Here is a 21,195-nt window from a genome sequence, read left to right on the forward strand (position 1 = left end):
GTACTGTAGGGCAACACAGAATACACATTGTTCATTTTTTGCCAAATGAATATTAATTTCAGTTAATGCATTCACTTGCTAATGGGGAAAATGACATCTGCCCTCAGATACAAAGCAGTTTTATAAATTAATTTATTCTTGGAAGTATAAATAAAAGAAAGAAGACATTTACATTTGTGTTTCCATCGTGCCTGCATGACTCCCTTATTAATAATATGAAATAAACTGGCCTGTGGTTGACCTTAATTTCTGACCCGTGTTTTATGGTATAATAACATATATTAGACAAAGCCTTTAGGCTGCTGTGATCATGACAGATAGCTTCAAAAACAGGTCAAAACATTGACTTGATGTCTGAATGCCCTGCATCTCTCTACTGCCAACAGTCAACAACACAACTATAATCAGCTCCCCAAGAGCCAATAAGTTCACTTCTGTTCCTTTGATTCCTCCCAGTCTTCACTCAGGGGCTTCTTTTTTTTTCTTCTATATTGAATCTCAAAGTCTAGTGGAGATATGATTAAGTCTGCAGTACAAGTGAGCTGCCCCAGTGATTAGGGAAGAAAGAGGGCTCTGTATCAGAGTGTCCATCAGTCCCTACCTCCATGTCTCTCTCTCACTCTCTCTCTCTGAGGCCATTAGGAATCATGGCTCTCTCTCCCCATCATTAGATTAAACCCCATGGTCTGCCAGAGTGTGCAGGAAGACCACACTCATTACCCAAGCCGCTCTACTTTACCGAGTGCACGAATCCCCGCTTTCACCTTGTAATTTGAGTCAGACGGGGCTCATCAGGGCAGGAGGCAGCAGCGAGATATGGAAGTGCTGCCGCCACTATCAGCAGATATTCGTGTCCCATACCGTCCTGATTACACATTCAGAGTGCTCGCTTGGCAGACGCGATGTTCATGGCGACATATTAGGGCAAATTAGTTCCCCCTATAGTGTACCACGGCTGGAGGGATTTGGTACACAGTTGTCACAATGGCAAACAGAGACATTTTACGATAATAGAGTTCTTAATAGAGTAGATGCATAACACTATACTACATATTCAGTCACCGTGGCCTGTTGGTCCCAGTGGAACATAAATCGAATGCACACTGGTATCCACGGGACAACAAACAGGAAAACAACCTTAATATCAACAAAGGATTCAATCATTTATGTAATCAAGGAGGAAATAACAAAATCTCATTTGTCGGCAAAGGAAATGGTCCAGCTCGTAAAAAAAGATGAAAAACAGCATTAGTTGCTGAGATCCTGTACATATGTAGGGCTAAATCGTTGTTGTATATGATTTGGGCATCATTCGACAGGCTCGAGAATCCACATGTAGAGAGAAAAAATGTCAAATGATTGAAAAGAATCACCCCGGTAGCTTGTTTTTGTGCTCCTGACAGCGCGAGTGTGGATTTCCCCTTCAAATAAAGACGCAACAGGCCGTGCAACATCGCAGAAAACACTTGTTTATTTCTGGTCTGGTTACAGAGTAGTAATGACAAAAAGTTATCAGTCGTTCCAGGAGAACCTCAAGTTAGAAACTACTTTTTATTGTTTATGGGACAGTTGATTAATGATACGCTTGGGTGTGAAATTACTTTCCTCTCCTGAATGTCAAACAACAGCTTAAGAGAAGAGATCACTGCATGAGTGATTGAAGCGCTCAAGAAAAACTGGGTTCAAACATAATATGTGTTGCAATTTTATTACTCATGACACAAAGACACAGCGCTGTGGGCACCTAATCTTTGGTGACATCCTTTTTTTTTTGCTGGAATAAAAGACAAATACTGGAAACTAGCAATAGGGGCTGGTTTAAAGCCTGTCTGAAATATGTGATTTGTTCTGTTTTCAAATAGTTGAAGGACATCTGAAGCCGCCTCTATGGATCAGCTGGTTGACTGCAGAGAGACCTGCTGTGGTTCAAAGAGGATGGAGGACGACACCCTGGGCTGTTTCCACTGTTACAACGAGGATATTTCTCCAGAGAAGCATTCTGGGAACATGAGAAGGTAAGTTAGTTTGACACTTCACTGCCCACAATGAGCTAGAAGCAACCACGATCAATAAAACAAGTATCATTTAGAATTATCAAATCAAGTTAGTAGATAATCATCTCAGTCATATTACTACACTCCATATTCTTATAAAAACGACACTCACCAGTTGTCTCCTCATGGACCTGAGGACACCCTCCACATCTGCAACCCACATCTGTGTGGAAACGAGAGAGAGAGAGAGAGAGAGAGAGAGAGAGAGAGAGAGAGCGACGTGAAGTATTTCATCATTTAGAGAGCGATGTTGCAAAGCGGAATTGGATCTTGTACCTTTTGATCACGGCAGACCCACCTCTGAGCGGACAGAGTGGTTTCATATTATAGTTGATGGAATATTAAGCGAGCTACAGGAGGTGTTCAGCCTTACTGGACTTCTAACAGAGTTAGAGTTAGTTTTAGTTGCCGAGGACATTTCTCACTGATCAATGTAAAAGCTGTTAACGACACAGACTTAGCCTATAAGACACATTTTCTTCCGTGTGTGGACAGATGTTTGAAGGAACCCTAAATAATTAAAAAAAAATAACATTGGTATTTTCATCAACAGCCATATCAATGACAATGTTTGATAAACTAGAAGATAACAAACATTTGCATTTCTGTTCTTTTAATGTTATTGGCTTAAATTTCATAATATAAATATAAAATTACTGGTAAAAAGTCTTTGTTTTAAAAACGTCTTGGTTTACAATCAAGTACATTGACTCGATTTGTTTTTCTATTAATCCAAAGGCTGTAAACACTTTTTTGTTTAAAAGCCTTATTTGAATTGTAACTCCCTTTAGCTTTGAATTTAGATTGTTTTCTTGGGTACTTTGTCATTGGTTGGTACAAGAATCCCACAAGGAATTTGTACTTGTTCGTTTAATGTCAAACGAAGAACAAGAAGAAGGAAAAGTTTGAATCAAAATCTGATGATAGTTTGTGGGTCGTTTGTTTATGTTATTGGAGCTGTCAATCAAATTTGATCAAACCACACACACACACACACACGCACACACACACACACACACACACACACACACACACACACACACACACACACACACAGTCCCGATGGAGCAGATTAGCTGAGTTTCAAATTACTGCAATTGAAATTTAAATCAAGTTTTCAGGGACATTAAGATTAAAACATTTTTTATTTTTCTCTTTGTTGAGGGGGAAAAAGCTTCTAATATTGTAGAGCCAGCCAGGAGTGCAAGCGGGACCCCGATTCTGGAGAGGAAGACGACAGCCTCTGCAAAGTGAACATCACAGGCCGTAGTTGAAAGGTAAACAGGAAATCTTTTCTAAATATTCTGCATTAGAGTGATTCTGTCTGTGGAGGACGACGGTTTCCCTACAGACTGATGTAACAATCTAAATGACTTTATCCAGAGCTAAGATCCTGCACAAGTTGTTCCCTTACAAGTGTTGTTTCCAACATTCGGAAAGACGATGCGTTGAAAATAAACTTTTAAGAGAGGCCTAAACTTATTATGTGGTAGACCCATTTTGAGGAGATTTGCTTTATGCAAATGTATGTATATATTTATGATTGGAAATCAATTAACAAAACAAAACAATGACAGATATTGTCCAGAAACCCTCACAGGCACTGCATTTAGTATAAAAACGTCAGTGTGCTGACTTGACTATGACCTGCCCCCAAACTGCATTTGATTATCATAAAGTGGGCATGTCTGTAAAGGGTAGACTAGTGGGTACCCATAGAACAGTTTTTAATTCACATATCTTGAGGTCGAAGGTCAAGGGACCCCTTTGAAAATGGCTGTGCCAGTTTTTCCTCGCCAAAACTTAGGGTAAGTTTGGAACATTATTTAGCTTCCTTTGCGACAAGCTAGTATGACATGGTTGGTACCAACGGATTCTTTAGGTTCTTAGTTTCATAAGATGACAGTATATTTACTCTAGCTTTACAACTGAGCCCGCTACAACCTCTGATGTGTTAATAAGTTATTATCGCGTTAACTTTAACAGCCCTAATTTTAATTAATCCCAAATTGTGCTACTTCCTGCACTGAACATTAAACACTGCCACTGAACTATGAGCATACAGTCATTTGTAGGGTGCAGGATTGTGGTTCAAGCTCCCCATAAGTCAACGTTTGTCACTGAGCCGGATGCTGAACCGGTTCTGACCTGTGACTTTTTTTGGAAGGTGGCAATCAAAAACAAAATTAGTAAGAGCAATAATGGCTTTGTGTTTATTTGGAAAGACGTACGGTAGCCAAGTCATCTAATCAATAACATGACGGCTGTCTGTCAGGCACTCGTTTATTTTTTGACATTTACTTTCCAGATGATTCACACACAGCTGGAGACGCGTTTGTGCCGACGGGCAGATTTGTCCTTCTTTCTCTTATATTTACTGTGAGCACAGCATGGTGTAATGGTGCTTCATAATGACTGTTATGTAATGCGTCTCTGTGTTAATGAATTCATTAAGAAGCTAATTAATACATTAATTGGTACAGATTTTTATGTTCGTTTAACATTAACTCTATATGGCCTACAGGGAAAATCAGTGGAGTTTTTTAATGTATTGATCGTGCGTTCGTACAAAGGACAATCATATATGCAATCATTACATGATGTCCCACACACTACATATATGGAGGGTCATACAATATATCAGCAAATGTATAACACTAACCGGCTCAATGCATTACATGCAAACTTCATTTTAATTTTTTTTAACTTAAGTAAAACATACAGTTGCTTACAGTAATAGAGGTATTGCACAAGAGATGCAGCACAGTTTAGAGATAAGTAAAGGAGCACTGACGTTGATTGATCTGCTGGACAACACCCAGAGGCATCGAACAAATAACATACATAACAGACTGTCTAAATGACTTACTATTGACTGTTCTGGGGAAAAAAAACAAGCAGCTCTGAGTTCAGCCCGTTCACAGTTACATGTGCAGGAGCTGTTAGAGAGACTATTCCTAGAAAACAAGACCACAACATGTTCAGGTTGCTGTGTGTGAAGACGAGAGAGAGCAGGACAGAAGAGGATTCAGACATCAGAGACGGTCTTACTCTGTGGTTTTGTCTCTTCTCTATGCTCCAGTCTCGTACATCCCTCCAGTGCTCTGGCAAACATGCGTCCGTTGCCTGGCTGTCTCCCCTCCTAGCCATGATGTCCCCCTCCGCACAGTTGTGTCACCAACTCGAGCACCGGGTCACTGCACTAGCCATGCATGCACGTCCGCCCCCCTCAAGGGGTCCAACACAGTTTCCTACAATGCAACTTGAGCCTAGAAACTGATACTCTTCAACACAAAGCGGGTGGTAGAAACTATTCTGCTAGTAAGATAATAGGGTATCAGTGCACATGGTGTGGCCACACTACAGTCCCATTATCAGTCCAGTAAAAGCTGAAACATAACACACATCTTTAAAGCTGCAGTAAGTAGAATTGGCACATATGATTAAAAAAAAGTTATTTTTATAAAACGACCACTTTATCCTGACTTTATTCAGCTTTTTGACACAGAGAAGTACTCGTATCGGTACTCGGTATCGGCGAGTACCCAAATGTAAGTACTTGTACTTGTACTCGGTCTGAAAAAAAGTGGCATCGGTGTATCCCTACCTCTGACCTATCAAAGCGCAGCCAACAAGATAACAGCTGCAACTGTTGTTGTTGCCTAGAAACAGTGAATGCCATTCCTTGCAGCGCACTTTTTGATGGCTGCGCTGCGCTTAGCCTCTGCAGCTACATTGTGCTGAGCAAATTTCTTATCATGTGAAGGCAGCTCTGGTTGGTTTCAGAGTTACATGAGATGGATGCTCCTCAATTGCGCTGTTGTCATCACCGTGTAAACCGATATTTTAATAAAGTCATACCAAAATATGTCAGATGTTGACACGAGAGATGCACTTGGAAGGTGGGTGGACAAAATAATATTAACACTTTACAATGCAGTCCAATTCAAATCTACTTTTGTTTTATGAACTAAACAAAAACTCAATTAGAGGATTTATTACAGGGCTGTTGGATTGCAGTAGACTCTACAAGTATAACTAATAACCTGGTATAAAGACATTTTATCCACCCATTGGACAAATATAACTGTGTCAGCTGTACAGACCAATCATTTTATTGTTGCTCAAAATGAAATGAGGGTGAAATAAGAATGACAATAGGCCTATACTATCTTAACTTTCTGTCACTATAAGACAATGAGGGAAGACTGCTGTAATTAGCTTTATTAACAGCTCGACATATTTAGATTCTTATACAAACTGCCCCCAAGAAGATTTATTAAACACTTCGCCTTCTTGGAAAACCGGAGAAATGTAAATGTTAAGGCGCTGACTCATAAGCAGTAACTCAGAGCAGTGATTAAACTGTTGGTGCTGTCAGACACGTAAAGCTGCAGTGGGTAGAAATGGAGCAAATATGATTAAAAAAAGTTATTTTTATAAAACAGTCATTATATTCTGACAGTAGTGCATGAGACGGGTAATCTCAAAAAAATCATGTGCCTCTGTGTCCTCCGGTGCTCCCAATGGCATCTGCAGGATCTCACATACCGGAGGAAAACAACCAATCAGAGCCGAGCTGGAGCCTGACGTCTCTGAGCAGCTGTCAATCACTCGCGAACTCTGATCAAAAGGTCAAACTAGGCAGCGCTGATCAAATATGAATCAATATTCTGTTACTGTAATGCCTATTTCTCTCCTCAAATGTTTTCAGAAACATCTTGTAGTGTACTGTTTAGCTGTAAAATGAGAAAGGTTGTGACCCAACAGCCATGTTGAGATAACTTGAGGAAATACCAAGCACTGCCCACCAGCCGGAGCACAGCCAATGGGAACGCTCTCTCTCTCTGAAATGACCTGTGATTGGCCAAAGTCTCCCGTTAAGGGCTAGATTTTTTAAAGTCGGAAAACAGAACCATGAGGAGGAGCAGAAGTCTAGTTTTCTCTCAGAACACTTGAGTTACAATATGATGAAAGGTTATTATGGAATTTTTGCCCAATGATGCCAAAAAATCTACCGCAGGTTTAAATCCTGCTCACAGAGGCTCTAATAAAAAGCTGCAGGTTGACTCTGACATCCTAGATTGTCACAGTACCAGAAAAATGGCCTGGCCATGGAAGGAATTGGTGACACAAGAAAACAGTATTTTTGTATTGTTTACCTGAGGCGGGTGCCTGGTAGCACACTGAGCCTCATTTCTCTGAGTCGTTGCTGCTCTGCACACAGGGCGCCTCGTTCGTCCCCGAGTCTTTTGGAAAGCTGAGAGAAGGAAGAGACGGAGGTCAGAGTGGGCAGAATTGTGTGTTACATCCATAGAGATGAAGATTATAATGAACTAGATGAAGGAGAGAATGATGAGAAACACTAACTGTGAAGGGATTGGGGTGGGGTTGAGTGGGGTTCTGTCTCACACAGTCTCAGAGAAGTGTTGGTCAGAGTGTGTTTGTGTCTCATTTTTTTATTTTGGCATCTCTTCAACAAATCCTTTTAATGATTTGAATGGAAACGCAGAGTGAAAATGTCCCTGTTTTGAGGCGCTTTATTCTGTACTATCATTTTCTGGATCATAGTCATGTTATTCCTGCAGTTTTGTAAAGCGGTGCAGCTAGTTGGCACAATTACCCAGTGAGTGCACACAAAACAAATTGGATTCCCTGATGATGCGTTTTCATCCTATCAAGAAGAGAAACAAGTTTGTGTGCTGCTGAACATTTTCTAAAGTACGTTGCTGTAATTGTTTTTTTTTCTACTTCCTAAACAACCACTGAAATTAAAGTTTAAATTCATTACACTGTAAAAACAACTTGCAGAAAAGTGAAACTTAACAAAACAAAGTGGGTTGGTAGGCACTCCAGATACCCAAATGTATGTGCACAAGCAATGAAAAAGTACGTTTTTCATATGTCCCCTTTAATGTTCCCGTCGGAAGATATTGTAAGAAAAAGAAATGAAAAATGTTGAACACGATGAACATGTTGCACATTTGCTCAATAGAACATTTTGCATATACAGTATGTCTGGACGGCAATTTGTTTCCACAACATATATTTAGTTGTATATAAATTAGAGCTGTCAAAGTTAACGCGTTAACGCAAATTAGTTTTAACGCCACTAATTTGTCTAACACATTAACGCAATAGATTTTTCGAAGGTTGTCCCGGGCTCAGTTTTAAAACTAAAGTAAAGATACTGTGATCATATGAAACTAAGAAACCTAAAGAATCCATTGGTACCAACCATGTCTTACTAGATAGTCGCGAAGGAGGCTAAATAACGCTCCAAACTTATGCTAAAGTTTGGCAAGGAAAAACTGGCATGGCCACTTTTCAAAGGAGTCCCTTGACCTTCGACCTCACGATATGTGAATGAAAATAGGTTCTATGGGTACCAACGAGTCTCCCCTTTACAGACATGCCCACTTTATGATAATCACATGCAGTTTGGGGCAAGTCATAGTCAAGTCAGCACACTGACACACTGACAGCTGTTGTTGCCTGTTGGGCTGCAGTTTGCCATGTTATGATTTGAGCATATTTTTTATGCTAAATGCAGTACCTGTGAGGGTTTCTGGACAATATTTGTCATTGTTTTGTGTTGTTAATTGATTTCCTATAATAAATATATACATACATTTGCATAAAGCAGCATTTTTGTCCACTCCCATTTTGATTAGAGTATTAAATACTTGACAAATCTCTATTTAAGGTACATTTTGAACAGATAAAAAATGTGCGTTTAATTTGCAATTAATCGCGATTAAATATTTTAATCAATTGACGGCCATAATATAAATGCAATTCTTAGAAGAAGGCATTGTTAGCTGAGTATTGTAAGGATCCATTAAAAAAACAACAGGGCTAAATTACTGGCTTTTAACACAATCTTATTTCTGATAAAAAAAAATTATTCATTCTCTAACATTGGAAACTCTCTTCCATTTTTCATCTCATCAACAAATATCAGTCTTTGCTGGCCTGCAGTTTCTTAATGCTGCATTTATGATTCAACCTTTCGGCAACTGAATACAGTATAATTATCTATCTGTTTATTTAGTTGAATGTCAAAACATCAACAGATGGTTATTACTGGATGTACCTGTGTAATTAAGTGAATTATCTGTTTGGATGTGGCATTTTACGAAGAACAACAGTGTTCCTGAGAAAAATAGAGTCTAAATCCATCACATACAATTTGTTCAGTCCCCGAGCTATATTAAGAATCACAGTCTTCTATTAAACTCCTCCTGAGACGTCATATTTAAGGCATATGTATGCTCATTATATAACAGCGTGTCATAAATATGATCGACAGTCAAGAGCCAACCTAAAGTGTTGGTTCTGGCATTTACGTAAAACAACCTTCATAAAGAGCATCAGGTTTTTTTGAGTCTGTCAGTATTACCTCGGCTCTCAACATAATAATCTTGGCATTTACCGTCAGTATTTGCCAGATTCTAGTCAGCTCAGAATAGCATCCGGCTCTCGGAGATTCCCTTCAGTGACAAAACAATCACTATGAGGCTGACTAACCCAGAAAGACAAAAAACATTTCACAGTATTCAGCTCGTTTCCCAGCACCCCGTCACCTCGGAATCAATTCAAGCCCCAAACCGTGGTGTTATTCACACCACATAATTGCTTTGTTCATCCGAAGATGTTGAAAGTCGTAATGAGCTCCAAGGAGATCCAAGGATAGACCCTGCCCGCCCGGGGGGTTGAGCGCCTGAAGGCAAGAAGGGGCTCTTGGAAAAATGACTCATGTCGTGGTCTCTACTTTGTCATGCTCTAGCATTAGACATGGATCTCCAGCCGAGGCGCCGCACCTCATTACACATAATTGTGTGGAGAGATCAATATCTGACAACCTGAGGATGAGGACATCTAAAGCAATTTATTCTCAAACATTATGAGAAGATCCCGGCACATCCAGAGCACCGGAAGGAAGCAAAAGCATTTTTTGCTGTATTGAAAGATAAATTAAACAGTTAAAAAATAAAGCTTTCAACTTGAACCTTCAGTTAGTGAGCGATAAAAACTGGACTTATTGATCCAGAAAGTTTGTTTTCTTTGGATCACAAAATAATACTTCATAATGCTGGTATCCTAGAAAGGGTATACATTAAAACCACACCTGAGACATATCTGGAATTGGATTACTACTGAATTAAACAAGATTAATTTCAACCACATAGTCCTAATTAGTGATAGTATATGCACACAGCGCTGGCCTGAGGGTGCTCATTTAAAGCTGTAATGGATCACAAAATGGCCACAATTTTTAGATTTTTTTAGATTTTTTATAAAAAGATGAAGGCTGTGCTGCAAATGTTTGCTACAAAAAGAAAGAACAAGTGCTCAAACTTGATTCTCAAACACTAATGTACCCTTTATTCTTACTGAGATGACTAGATGGGCTCAGAATTGATGGTGCCTTCAAATGAAACCTGTGATCTTGTGTTTACAACATGGGAAGTCGTGTACGCGATATGCTTGGCGCTCAAGTGGTTAAGTCGTGAGAACACCGCTGTTAAGCAACGGCAATATTAACGTTACTTTCGGCGTCTAGAAGCCACAGAGGCTAACGATTTAGCAATCTAGCAAGCGGGTAACATAATGGAATATCAACATTTTCCTCAGATATATTACACAATTACAAAGAAAAACAATATACGACTAAAATTACAATATGTTAACTTATTATGCACTGAAAAATGAACTTCCATGGCCTCTGCCATTTATGACAACGTCAACAATCACGTCACAAGTCCTAAACTCTGAGCTTTTAGAAACTTTCCACTTACGAGGTGGTGAATACCACATGAGGGGGGCGTTCATCAGGACTCTTCTCGTAAACACGACCCCATTTGAAGGCACCAATATACAAACCACAAGCCTCTCTCTCTCTCTGAAGTGGACAACAGACCAACAAAAGACGGGATTACAGTAGTAACCGGAGACAGGACACTGAGGTCATGTCCTCTGTAATATTTCTGTAACTCTATAGTGATATGAAAAGGAGTTTACATTCTAGGATTACACACATATGTTACGTCAGTCTGACTTAAGACATTATTTCAGATTAAATTTGATTGTTTTTAGGAAAAAAAATAAATAAATGAAATTAATTAAGAATTCACCTCCACAATGACATACCTCGCAAGAGAACATGATGTAGGAAGAAAAAACGTACAGAAAATATAATTGAACAGTTGAATTAATAAATAAAGTAAAAGTTTTTGTGATTTATTGTAAAGTGCCAGTGTGTAGCATTTAGGGAGATCTATTGGCAGAAATGGAATATAATATCAATAAGTATGTTTTCTTTAATGTATAATCACCTGAAAATAAGAATCGTTGTTTTCGTTACCTTAGAATGAGCCGTATATATCTATCATAGGGACCAGGTCCTCTTCACGGAGTCCACCATGTTTCTACAGGAGCCAAAAAAACCAAACACTGGCTCTAGACAGAGAGATTCACATTTTCGTGTTTTCATGTCGGCCACCATAGTTCTCCTACCTGCTTGGCACCCGGGAACACTTCAGTTGGTTGCAATCTGCAACCTCACCGCTAGATGCTGCCAGATCCTACACACTGCACCTTTAAATTACTCACAAAATTTTACAATTTGGTTGGTGTTTTGGGAATTTAGACTTGCTAGTCCCTGCTACTGCTACTATACACTAGCCCTGCTAGTATATGACTTACAACTTCAATAACAATCATGCATTTAATCATAATTGAGAAGAGGCATTATTTACCGCATCTGCAAAAACCTCCAGAATATATTTCCACAGTGTGAATGGAAGCATGACCTGTAAAATACTCAAATAAGCTCAGCTTTTATTGCAAAGATTTTGCTTGTTCAAAACTGATTTGGAACTAAGCTATGTACAAGATACCCCTCCGCTCACCCCTCCCTTTCCAAGCATGTAGAGAAATACGGTGGCCTTCAGGTAACATAAAAATGCCAAAGTCCCTCTTGAGAGCCAGTGTTTGGTTTGAGCAACATGGTAGGCTCTGTGAAGATGACCCACTCCAGATGTAGATATGAAGGGCTCATTCCAAGATAACGAAAACACAACGATATACACTAATGAAAACATAGTTATGAATATTATAGTCCATTTCTGCTAATAAATCCCCCCAAATCCTACACCCTTTAACAGTATAGTGAATTTATAGTATTGTAGTACCAAGAAATGGACATAAATGAGTAGCAAAACCCTTCCCAGCTTATATAAAAGTTTATTAAAACAACAACAACAACTTACGTCTTGTCTCGGTTGGTGAAATGCCGGCGCAGTACTAGAGCCAGAGTGGAGAGAAGCATGATGGTGGTGCACATGGTCCCACAGAGCCCACCGCCCCGCAGCCAGAGAGACAGCAGGGTCAACACGAAGCATTCATGGTGAATCCACTCACCACAGCCGAGGAGACCTTTTCGTCTCTGCCTGGATCAGGAACGTACTGTAGGGGGATTAGTCTGTCCCAGATTAGAAAAGATGACATGGCGCATTATTGAGGAACAGCACAGCTGCACACCTATAAGCTATGTTGTGATGCGTGTGCATTTATCGTGTTCAGATATTTACTGCATATAATCTCCAATGAAAAACATACCGGCCCTCTGTTGTTGTTTTTTTGACAGAGTCATCTTATTGCATATTAATAATATTTTTGCATCTTTGTACTGCTGTGACTTTTCCTGTCATGCCAGACATTGTCGTTCTGATCATCACCTGCCCCGCATCCCCCTGATCATCCACCAAGTATTATACATACTAGTCCACCTACAGCTCTTATTTGCTGGACTGTCTGATGTGCTATTCAGCCTTATCTTCATGTTCATATTGTAGTTATCATAATTACCAGTCCACTGTCTGACTTGTAAACAGTATTCATGTCAACATCCAATAAGTAATAGTCTGATTTTGAAATATTGGTAAACAACTCTACAGCCTTGCCAGAGGCTCTGTGAAGCTGTGCTTTGACGTTGGCATGCTAACATCCTCACAATGACAATGCTGACAGGCTGATGTTTACTATGTTCAGCATTTTAGTTTAGTCTGTTAGCATTTGCAAATCAGCACCAAACACACTGTAGGCCCACAGCTGAGGCTGATGGGAATGTCATTAGTTTCCCATGCTGTAAATCTGTGAATAATTGAGGATCACCTGCTGCAGCAGCCACATTAAAATCCCCATCCCACTCAGATACTAGTGCACGATGACCATCGTTATGGGGAACAACAACAACCTGGCAACATAATAAGGACGGCTCCAAGACACGGAATGGCTCCACAAAATGGATTCACACAAATCAAATCCCAAGCCTGCCCAGTCTCTGTCTCATTAGGCCGAAGTTGTATTTCTTGCAGACAGCAGGACGTGGATATTCTCAAGACAGCGATTACATTCCCAGCAACGGCATCTGTGACTCTGCTGTCACCGCTCTGTCATGAAAACCCCTGGTGCATGGACGGCAGACAGATGGAAGTTCACACAAGTGGCTGTCAGGAATGTCAAGTTGCAGCGATGTGGCCGTGCATCTCATCCGCAGCTTTGAGACGAGCTCATGCCGCCTAATTGGAAAATTCTTCAGGCCTCCTCTCAAGCTTTGTGTTGATGGAGAGCTGCAGGGACTCACCAATGCCTAAAAATCAGGGGGTTTAAGTGTCACAGAGCTGTTATTTGTGTTGACCTGCATGTGCTGGCTGGCTTAGCCGTGCTCCGGGCTCGTTTGACTGACAGAATTAAGGGATTTATTGGGGCAATTGGGGCAGTTCGCTCCTTGGTTCCTAAATTTCAGGAATTGTATTCAAATTGTTCAACATATAGACGATATGTGCTGGAACTGACCTGTATGCTGGATAGTTTTATCCTGCGTGCATGCATTTTTAGCCAGTAATATCTCAACAACTATTAGATGGATTGACGTGAAATTTGGTTCAGACATCCATGGATCCCAGGTAATGAATCACTCTGACTTTGATGACCCCCTGACTTTTCCTCTAGCGCCACCATGAGGTTGACATTTGTGTTTTTGATTGAAATGTATCGACAACTATTTGACAGATTGCTGATTGCAGGCAATCCCGACTGACTTTACTGTCTTTCAGAGGCTCGAGCAGGTTCAGTTTTAGGGCTAGAGTGAAGACACAGATATCATATGAAACTAGAAAACCTAAGGAACTGGTACCAACCATGTCATGCTACCATGTCAGGAAGGAAGCTAAATAATGCTCCAAAGTTGGACTAAATTTTAGTGAGGAAAAACTGGCATGGCCATTTTCAAAAGAGCCCCCTTGACCTCTGACCACAAGATATGTGACTGAAAATGGGTTCTATGAGTACCCACGAGTCTCCCCTTTACAGACATGCCCACTTTATGATAATCACATGCAATTTTGAGCAAAAAACATGCAGATTAGAGACTGTGCGGCATCGCCCTGAAGGGGATCCTTTCACAACAATGAGCCGCTAGCTGTACATTATCCCGCTTATTACACGGCTACTTACTGAAGGAATCAATATTCTGACACAAAAACGGTCCGCCAGAGTACGACATCAGAACTGCTATACATAGCAACGGTCTGCTATAAAGAAATTACAGACCGCAGAATGCCGTGATTGACCAATCAGAATCAAGTATTCAACACAGACGTGTAATAAATAAAGTTAATACATATTTTCACATCCAGCAGATACAGAGCAACATTAGCATTAAATTGAAGTTGTGGTTCTGGCAACCCGATGAATCTAAGTCCAGTATTTACTATATTTCTAGCTCTGTTTTGGCCTCTACTAACTGGCCTATTAGTTGATAAATTCTCCTTCATGCCCACTAGCTAGTCGCTAACTCTGAACCAAACTGTAGGATAAAGTAGGTAAAGCAAAAACAATGCGCTAGAGATAGAGTGTGTCTTATAAATGTAAAGCATCTGAAAGCTGAAATAGCTGAAGTCAGAAAATGTCAAGACATTTCTCTGTGACATTTTTAGCCCCTGAGTAATGCTTCCTGTGGTGCTCCTCAAAGTTTACTTATTATTAGCTTAGTCTGTTTAAAGTAGAGTTTGTCCAGGTGTGTTGATGAGCCCACGTTGCCGGCGCTCTCGGGAAATGACAATATCTGGCAGTGGGAAAAAATGTGTCGCCATGGTGACAAGTCAGTGTGTCCTGTCGACCACACTGTGCACTCATTGGAGAATGACTCTATTTTCAGCCTCTCATGGTGTTTACCTGCTTCACCTATTCCTATTACTGGAGCCAGGCAGCAAGACGGTAAAAGTGATTACCTGATTATTATACTGAATCCTTTAGGCGATGAGTACATTATCAACCATTACACGGTTACCCAGTGAGGAAAATGCTGTAATTACTCTGAAACACAGCATGTATGAATTCCTTTTATGAAAGACAAAGATATTAAAAACTTCCCCGCATTCAGGAAGCAGATACGACAAAAGTCGTCTTTGATGATAAGATGTACACTTTGAATAAATTACTGTATATGGATTTGAAAAATGACTGTCTTCCTCCCTGCATGAACCTCCCACTGGAGCCTTAGATAGAGTCTCGCCTGGAGCGTTAAGCAGCGAACAGGAAACCATTAATCATTGATTAGGACCATTTACATCTCATTCCATTTAATTATCTCTTGTTCCTGAAACAGTGGGACTGCCAAGCACAGTATCTGCACAGACTACCTGCAGGCAGCAGATATGAGCTGCGTTGGGTTATCTGGGTCAAGTTCACCTTTGGCTGAGGAGATAAAGAAAAATAAATTTAAAAACCAGGATTAGACTGCAAAGACATGAAAAAAAAAACATGCTGATGTGTTCTCGAAGAGCAAAATCATTTTAACAAAAAGAATACAAAGAGAAATAATCCATTCTCCTTAGTTTCTGCTGCCAGAGTCTTCACTAACGCAGGAAAGTGGAACACGTCACCCCACTTCTCAGATGTTTGCACCGGCTTCATGTGTGTCAAAGAACTGCTTTTAAAATACAACAAGGTTTATGAAGCACTGAATGAGCCAAAATACATGTTTGATCTGCTGCTACGTTATGAATCCATAGACCTCCCAAGGAGAAGCAGCATTCATTTTTCTGAGCCCCGCGTATCTGCAACACTCTCAGTTCTTTTAGATCCAGGCTTAAACCTTTGGTAACGCTTTAGATTTACAGCCCACAACGTACAGCACAATTCTTCCCAATTCACAGTGTAATCTTTTGTAATAACGGGGTTGTTGTTGCAGCACATTCTCATTCCCAGGGCGTCAAATACTGACGCTTTGTAACAGCCATCGGCGTGTGATACCCCCTGTACAAGGTGTGTATGGCAAGCCGTTTCAACATTTAAAGCTTCAGTAGGCAGTATATTTTTGTCATCATTTGGCAAAAATTCCATAATAACCTTTCAGCATATTGTAATTCAAGTGTTCTGAGAGAAAACTAGACTTCTGCACCTCCTCACGGCTCTGTTTTCAGGCTTTAGAAAATCTAGCCTGTGACGGGAGACTTTGGCCAATAGCAGGTCATATTATTGAGAGAGCGTTCCTATTGGCTGTGCTTCGGTCATGTGACCGGGACTTGGCGTTCCTTCACCAGATTTCACAATGGCGGCAGCGTCACAAACTTTATCATTTTACAGCTAAACCGTGCACTACAAGATGATTCTGAAAACATTTGAGTTGAGAAATAGGCATTACAGTAACAGAATATTGATTCATATTTGATCAGCGCTGCCTAGTTTGACCGTTTGGTCGGAGTTCGAGAGTGATTGACAGCCGGCTCTCATAGACGGTAGCTGGACATCAGACCTCAGATCAGCTCTTACTGCCTGTTTTCCTCCGGTATGTGAAATCTTGCAGATGCTGTTAGGAGCACCGGAGGACACAGAGGCACATGATTTTTTTTTCCAGATTACCTGTCTCATGCACTACTGTCAGGATATAGTGACCGTTTTATAAAAATAACTTCTTTTTAATCATATTTGCTCCATTTCTACCCACTGCAGCTTTAATGTGTAAACTAAACTGAGACTGTCCTCCCGCAAATGATCGGTCAACAAAACATTGGACAAACAGACAGCTTGTTTGTTTTAACCACGATCGTGGTCCCCAGTTATTTCCAGAAATATATCTAAAAATTCTTGCACAATACCTGCAGCACCATTATAGATTTGTATTCCCTTACACTGTTCTCAGAGATAGAAACGGGGTAACACATTTTGAAGTGTTAAGTAACTCATTTCAGCCTGGTCTCTGCTGGTGATGGAGGAGTTGACTTTAATCCTGCTCTCGCTGCAGGTCACTCTAGATAAAAATGTGAGGGAAATTTATAAATACAAACATATTTTTTTCCAGGTGATGTAACCTGGATGTAACATGGACTAGTAGCCTTTGAATAGACTTTATGTAATTCATCATTTCACCAGAAATGTTGAGGTAAGGTCATCATGTGCTTGTTGGTTGTACGTAGTGAAAACATTATAATCTTCATCTGGATCATCTATCAATGTATCTGATGTATTCTTTAAAAAAAAAAAAACCTCAGAGACAAATTTACAAGTATATTTTATTGATGGTCATGAATCTTTTTCACCAGGTCTGCGAAGGTACAAGTCTGTGGTAGGCTGTGCAAACATGCTCAAAACACTACAAAGCCACTGCACTCGCTCCCACCAACAACGCAGTATACAAGGACATATTCATATACAGTATTCAAATACATAGAATCCTTCTCATAGATATATTTAGAAAAATATAAAGTCCTAACTTTTCAACTGATGGACAGAAACGTTTCACACCAAAAACACATAGTTCCACATTATGCTGTGATGCCCTTATTTTCTGAAAAGAGAATGAACGTGTGAAATGAATTAATGAGCAAAGTTTGTCGAATTTTCATCTTAAAATAATTGAAATTATATATCGGATTAAGTGCTGCTGTAGCACACTTGGCATGCGAGGACATGCCCAACTCAGCAATTAAATGAAAGACCATTTGTGTGTGTGTGTGAAGTGATAAAGAAAGCGAGTGAGTGTTATTGGGATGTGTCTGCACATAACTGTATGTGTGTGTGTTTATGATGTGGGGGAACATGCTGCATATAGACAAAGAGGGACACAAAATCTGCAGCTAAACTGCAACAGTAAATCTCCATCATCTGTGTGTGTTTGCAGACGGGTTTCACACTACACAGTGTTTAATAAACAAGATGTCAGAGGGAACTCTGCTTAACAAAAATACCCCTGAACGTTGAGCTGCTCGAGGTCTGACCTCAGAGGGACGCTGACGTCAGAAGTCGGACAAAGACTAGGAGTGGTGTGTATTTTGAAACGGATCATTTAGAACTGACAACAGCTTTACTGCTTCCAGAGGTATTTGAGCCAAAGTGGAAATAGTTTACTCTGAGGTTTGTTTGACCGCTGTGTGTATTTTTATACATTTATTGCCTTTCAACACTCCAGTTTAACTTGAAAAGGAAGTTGTTTAATGGGAGCTCTTAGTTAACTTGAATTAATTGAGCTTTTGTGTGCAACAACTCTGGCAAGTTGGGCTTAACTTGCATTTTTCATTTGCACGACAGAAACTAATCAGATTGAGTTCTTGATAACGATACTTCAGTAAAATTCTACTTGGCTTCTTTTTAAAAAAAAAAGAAAACCTTGGGGAGGCCATGATTTTTTCCAGCTTCCAAAGGGAAGCATGATAGTTAAAGTTTTGAAACCACTTGTCTAAGTCAAAGCATAATGTGTAATTAATACCACCAGGAAGTCACTGAAAACGTTAAATGTGTTTGAATTAGGGCTTTCAAAGTTAACGCGATAATCACACGTTAACGCAAATTCGTTTTAACGCCACTAATTTCTTTTAACGCATTAACGCAACTGATCTTTCGGAGGTTGTAGCGGGCTTTAAAACTAGAGTGAAGATAGTGGTATCATATGAAACAAGTAAACCTAAGGAATCCATTGATACCAACCATGTCATACTACCTTGTTGGAAGGAGGTTTAATAACGCTCCAAACTTTCGCTAAATTTTGAGGATGAAAAACTGGCATAGCCATTTTCAAAGGGGTCCCTTGACCTCTGACCTCAAGATATGTGATTGAAAATGGGTTCTATGGGCTTTATGATAATCACATGCAGTTTGGGGCAAGTCATAGTCAAGTCAGCACACTGACACACAGACAGCTGTTGTTGTCTGTGGGGCTGCAGTTTGCCATGTTATGAGCATATTTGTTATGCTAAATGCAGTACCTGTGAGGGTTTCTGGACAATATTTGTCATTGTTATGTGTTGTTAATTGATTTCCAGTAATAAATATATACATACATTTGCCTAAAGCAAGAATATTTGCCCACTTCCATGTTGATAAGAGTATTAAATACTTGACTAATCTCCCTTTAAGGTACATTTTGAACAGAAAAAAAGGTGTGATTAATCGCGATTAAATATTTTAATAGATTGACAGCCCTAGTTTGAAGTGAATGAAAGACATTTGTGTAGAGCATTGTTGTGAATGGCTGACATGGTTTGGTGGGTCTAAGACCATCTGTCCAGTCATAATTGTTTTTGTTCTCGGCGATGCGGCCCTAACGGAGGCAATGGGAAGTTACAGTAGATGAATGGCCAAATGAGGAGGAGAGGAGACTTATTACTTCCTCATTAATGCCAGAAGCCGATGCCAGGGGGGGTCAGATGGGAGATACAGGACGTCACTGGAGCAGATGCAAACTGAAGATTGGATCAAATATCCATCCTAAACAGATTTGCCGTGTATGTTTGGGAATTGACCAGAGAGAGACTCGCAGATGGGGACAGCTAGCAGGAGCGCCGGTGACAAGACGATGAGGTTAAGTAAGGTAAAGGAAGTTAGTTTGACAGTATGCAGCATGTTTGAGGAGGGGTGGATAACTCAATATGATTTATGCATATGAGTTTAGAGCATAGACTGTATATTAAAGTGGACGACATGACAGCTACCCAAAAGTGAAGCCAAAACATCTGGATTGCCCCCCTGGTGGCTGGCTGCAGTATAGGTCATAAAGCCCACCTCCTCCATGTTAGCAAATGGGACATGAGCCAACCTTTATAATCAAAGTACAGGTCAACTTAATGTTTCCCAAAGATGGTTTCTGTTATTTTAGGTAGTTCTTCTCACGCTGATGTATGTTTAAGTGTTGCTCCAAATGACGTCAATATCTCAAGATGGCAGCTCCCGTATCCGGGGTATTTTGGCCAAAGAGTATAGAAGCAAAGAGACGAAACTCCGGTGTTTTTTGACAACAGCCGCTGCCACCATTTTGGACTGAAAATGCTTATTATATTTATTATAATTTATTGTTCAACACAGGCCATTTCGGTATAATATGACAATAGAATAGAAATCATTTTGTTTTACTTTTGTACGGCATTTTTTAGGCGAACGTTTTACTGGCATCCGGTAGTCGCTTTCAGTCCAAAATGGCGGAAGCGTAGCTTTGCTGCTGGGCGCTGATGTTTCAATGGAACAAACAATTCACTTTAACTTCTTAGCAGCTGTGAGTCTCAAGCTCAAGAGACAAGCTGCGGCCGTGCTTGGCTCACGTTTGATTCGGGTGGGTGACCTCTATACCGCGGCTCCTCCGCCCGATCACTACTGCGCAGACTCCGGCTCCAATGACGTAAAAATCTCAAGACGGCAGCTCCCGTATCTGGGATATTTTGGTTTCACTTCTGCACATTGGGAGGAAGTGGAGACGCGTAGTCCATCTTTTTATACGGTCTACGGTTTAGAGAGAAACTGTGAGGCTACCACCATCCCCCTTTGTCAAATATGAAGAAAGCATCCATTATGTAAGAGCAAAGGCAGTACAGTTCCCATGATGCATTTCATCTATTTGTATGTATTTGGATATCATTTCTTGTGTTGGATCTAAGGGAACAGACAGATGGCACTCCTACAGCTGACATATTTTCCGTAGACCTCCGTAGTGACTTTCTAAAGCCCTTAATGGAGCCTTTAATGCCTCACGTCTCTCTGATGGGGTTTTGAAGAGGTAAACCAACCGACAGTCCTGTAAATATTAGCACAGGGGACGTCTTATATATAGCATGCCTGTGTGCGACTGTGTACATGTGCGGTTGCT

The 21,195-nt window shown here is 40.3% G+C and overlaps 2 long non-coding RNA genes across 10 annotated transcripts in view; one reads left to right on the forward strand and one right to left on the reverse strand.

Annotated features, from left to right (window-relative positions):
• Positions 1–21,195, forward strand: part of LOC119485167 — a 103,999-nt gene that overhangs the window by 62,339 nt on the left and 20,465 nt on the right. For 8 of the 9 annotated variants that reach the window (XR_005206209.1, XR_005206203.1, XR_005206206.1 and 5 more), the window contains exons 8-9: positions 1,863–2,015; positions 3,219–3,331. This is a non-coding gene — a long non-coding RNA (uncharacterized LOC119485167). Of the gene's footprint in view, positions 1–1,862; positions 2,016–3,218; positions 3,332–13,413; positions 13,433–21,195 lie in introns of those variants that run through there. The other variant, XR_005206211.1, reaches the window with a different exon arrangement.
• LOC119485169 lies at positions 1,449–2,222 on the reverse strand. The gene is made up of 2 exons (XR_005206215.1): positions 2,167–2,222; positions 1,449–1,999 (listed from the first exon to the last, which is right to left on the reverse strand). It is a non-coding gene; the product is annotated as an uncharacterized LOC119485169 (long non-coding RNA).

This window comes from Sebastes umbrosus, chromosome 3, assembly GCF_015220745.1.
Source record: "Sebastes umbrosus isolate fSebUmb1 chromosome 3, fSebUmb1.pri, whole genome shotgun sequence".
Classification (NCBI taxonomy): Eukaryota; Metazoa; Chordata; class Actinopteri; order Perciformes; family Sebastidae; genus Sebastes; species Sebastes umbrosus.